This window comes from Myotis myotis, unplaced genomic scaffold (assembly GCF_014108235.1).
Source record: "Myotis myotis isolate mMyoMyo1 unplaced genomic scaffold, mMyoMyo1.p scaffold_m19_p_16, whole genome shotgun sequence".
Lineage (NCBI taxonomy): Eukaryota > Metazoa > Chordata > Mammalia > Chiroptera > Vespertilionidae > Myotis > Myotis myotis.
In genome coordinates, this window is record NW_023416320.1 from 20,511,192 (window position 1) to 20,515,185 (window position 3,994).

Below are 3,994 nucleotides of genomic sequence, written 5' to 3' on the forward strand. Positions count from 1 at the left end.
CTATTTCTATGAATCTATTTTGCAAAAATACATGTATATGAGCATTAAAATGCATGTATATAATTATTGAAGCTCTGCTTCATTCTTTTAAAAATAAAACAAGAGAACAACTACCCACCAATGGTGAGGAGTTCAATAAATTTAATATAACTATAGTATGCAGCATTGTGCAGCTGTTAAGAAAGGATAAATCAACTCAAATGTATTGATATAGAAAATCTTGAAAATGTTAAAATTTAGTAGTGATTATAGGGCAATATATAACCGGTGCCATTTGCTTTTAAGTTGTGTATGTATATCTGTCTATTCCTAAATTTATAAGAAAGTGGACTCTGAGTGCACACTGTACTGTATACTGGTTGGCTGACTCTATCAGTCCTATAAACTCTCCAGTCATATGTTTTAGCATTGGTTGGGTTTTTGTTCCAAGGGTGAGCCTTTTATGATGTAAGTCAAACGACTGTGTAATTTATGATCCAAACTTGGATATGTTTCAGAGTGAGTGGGCACATTATTAATAATTATGCATAATAAAAGGCACAAACCATATCTCTCCCAGCAAACCTCACTACTGTTCCAGCCATTCGTGATATATGATCTCTATAATTTATGCCAGTCAGTGAATTCTATTATTTCTCCACCATTTGTTTGGATACATGCATCTCATCTAAAAAGGATCAATTACAAAAACAAGACTTTTGTAGATACTACTACTTAAAAAACAAAACAACAGAACACAGGTTGGCTGAGTTGGTGAGAGCATCGTCCCGTATACCAAATGGTTGTGGGTTCGATTCTGGGTTAGAACACTTACCTATATCGGGGATTTTATCCTGGCTTGGGAGCATATGGGAAGCAATGGATGTTTCTCTCTCTCTTGAAAATCAACAAACATATCCTCAGGTGAGAGTTGTTGTTTTTTTTTTTTTAAAAAAATCCCCTTTCTCTGAACCTTGAATATACATTTTCCCATATATATGGCAACAGGGAGTTTGGATTCCCTGCAGCTATTTTGAGAGCACTAAGAAAACACCTAGAGCTGTGTGTGCCCTGAATTTTGCTGATGCTGTGGCAGACCATAGAAACAAGTAAATCAAAACATTTTTTGGAGGCACTTAAATCATACCTCACTTTAAAGTAGTTTCAGAATAGTATCTTATTTTTTTCATTTACATTAAAAAGTTTTTTGTTTTGATCAATTAGAGTTGGGTTTTCTGTCTTCTCTAACACATAGTACTAAGAAATACACACTCAGAATCATGGTCAGTGATGGTAACCTCTCCTTGGTATTTGGGAGTGGGAAATACATAGAGGCACAATATGTGTATATATTTTCATGTTCCATCTATGTTTTTAATATTTTTAATATTATTATCCTTTATAAAATAAATGGCAAATAAATACTCTTTAAGACTTGTAAATGATAGATTAAGGATTAAAATGGTATATTTTGATTTTGTGTTTTGCAAATTAGGAAGAAATTACATATTACTATATCTCTTTGGAGAATTCCTTTCTATTTTGAAATACCTTTCATAGAAACTTTATTTTCTTTCTTTGGCTTGCAATTACTGAGTTATTTTAGGTTATATTATTTTAATATTTTTTAGCCAATTATGTTTATGATCTATAATATCTAACTGATGTTAATGCTCAGTATTATTTTTTATTTTACTTTATTTTTTAGAAGACATTGGGTAAATTTTTATTGAGCCTTTTAGTTTACAACATGAGGTAAAAGGAAAATGAGTTTTCCTTGACCCGTCTTTTACACAGCTGTAGTAAAATATTTTAAACTTCAGAAATTTAGAACGGATTACATTTCTTAATAGTTTGGGGAGAAAGGAACAACTTCTAACATAGCTCCTTGAATTTTCCAGTTGACTCTTTCCTTACAACAGTAACTAGCTGTCTTTAGTTACATAAGTTTCTTCAAGGCCATTGCTGATGTCTTTAGAACTGAAGCATTGCTATTTCAATCAATACCCACTAATTCCACTTCAAAAATGAGTTTTGCATTTAGTGGAATTTTGGCATCAGGCTGACCTTTCTCTCTCCATAAGCCCATTCTGGTTCAATCGCCAGTTGAGCCTTTTCTCCTTTACTCAGAGTCATGAGCGCTTCATCCCATCCTCTGATGACTGCCTTTTCCAACCTTAGAGCTTAAAGGCTTGGCATTCTTCTTTCAACTCGTTTGAATATTGGCATCAAAAACTGTGCCATCTTGTAGTATCTCTGTATACCAGCAGTGAGCAACATCTTCCTTTTTGGGGAAGTTGGTTTAAACCCCATCCCCTTTTAAGGACAGATTTTGTATGTTGGTGGACCCTCATCCAGAGTCTCTTCACACTTGGTTTCTTTGGGTTTATCTTCATTAAGCTTCACATTTTTCATCTGCTCAGAAACTACTTGTACTTGGAGTATCCTTGACACACTTTCAAAGAGAAGGTTGTAGGCTGTACCCAAATGGTCCCTGTTAGCTATCTTGGCCACATTTTTAATGTTTCCTAATAACTGAGGTTTTGCAAGAAACCGTGGCCCTGTAAGAACTTGAGCGTCCTTCTTGGGTAGCTGCTCACTGTACTGCTGCTTCATGGTCCAGGCCTGTGGCATGCCATCTTCCCTGCTGTGCAGCTTGACTCTCATTTTTAAAATCTGTATTTCATATTGTAAAGTATGATTCATTTCTACTGACTGCACTACATCTTTAAATCATGTTTTTCTAAAGTAATTCATCTGTTGTCTTGAAGTATACTCTATAGAAACCTGTTACCTTTACATGAAATATAAAACTTGAATTAGTATAATTCTTTTAGTCATGCTTTTTAAAAAAAATACTGAATCTTGTGCCATTCATTGTCAGGAAAAAAAAAAAAGAATAGTCTTCTAAATGCTTATTTAAAGCTTAAAATATTCTCTGTGTAGGTTTGAATTATATTTTGTCTTCAAATTTATAAGTAATAAAGTATAGCAAGGTAATTTTTATTGTATACTATATCCTGACAAATGGTTACGCAAGTCATAATCATCTTATAAATTCTTCCAGGCATTCTCTGAATTAATTATTATTATGAATGAATGAATTTCAATTCAATTTTTTTAAAAATATATTTTATTGATTTTTTACAGAGAGGAAGGGAGAGAGATAGCGAGTTAGAAACATCGATGAGAGAGAAACATCGATCAGCTGCCTCCTGCACATCTCCCACTGGGGATGTGCCCACAACCCAGGTACATGCCCTTGACCGGAATAGAACCCAGGACCTTTCAGTCCACAAGCCGACGCTCTATCCACTGAGCCAAACCGGTTTCGGCTAATTCACTTCTTTTGGAATGTGATAAACCTTTAAATGCATTCATACTTTAAGTTTAGACAATTCTTCTGACCATTGTTTTGAATATAATTGATATCCCAATTTTGTATTTCTTCAGAACAATGTATTTTTGCATACCCATTCTCCATCCTTCAGATCTCTCAGTTTTTCCACTTTCTTTGTGACTTCTCTATTCTACTCTGCAGTTTAGCACATCTTATTAAATTTTTTTACACAACACTGGTGAGATTTTATATAAAAAAAGCAATAAGACTTTTCTCTTTTTTATTTTCTTCATTATACACTTAAAATATGTAATCTATAATAATAAAAGCATAATATGCTAATTAGACCAAACAGCTGGACGTCCTTCTAGATGAAGCTGGGCCTGCGAGGGCTGAACCTCTTGCACGAATTTTGTGCATCGGGCCTCTAGTTGTTTTATAAGTTCCCTTTCAATCCTTTTTTAAAATCAAATTTATCATTTCATTTTTAACTGTGGTATTTTCTATTCACTGCTCTCTTTTATTTTTTGTGTTCCATTCTACTTCAGTTTTAAAGCTCTCTCTCTCTCTCTCTCTCTCTCTCTCTCTCTCTCTATATATATATATATATATATATATATATATATATATATATATAATCACTAAATAGCTCCATAAACTTTTCTTCTATTTAAT

The 3,994-nt window shown here is 33.4% G+C and overlaps 1 pseudogene; it reads right to left on the reverse strand.

Moving 5' to 3' along the window:
• Positions 1-1,975: 1,975 nt before the first annotated feature.
• LOC118670787 lies at positions 1,976-2,685 on the reverse strand (annotated as a pseudogene).
• Between the last annotated feature and the right edge of the window lie 1,309 nt (positions 2,686-3,994).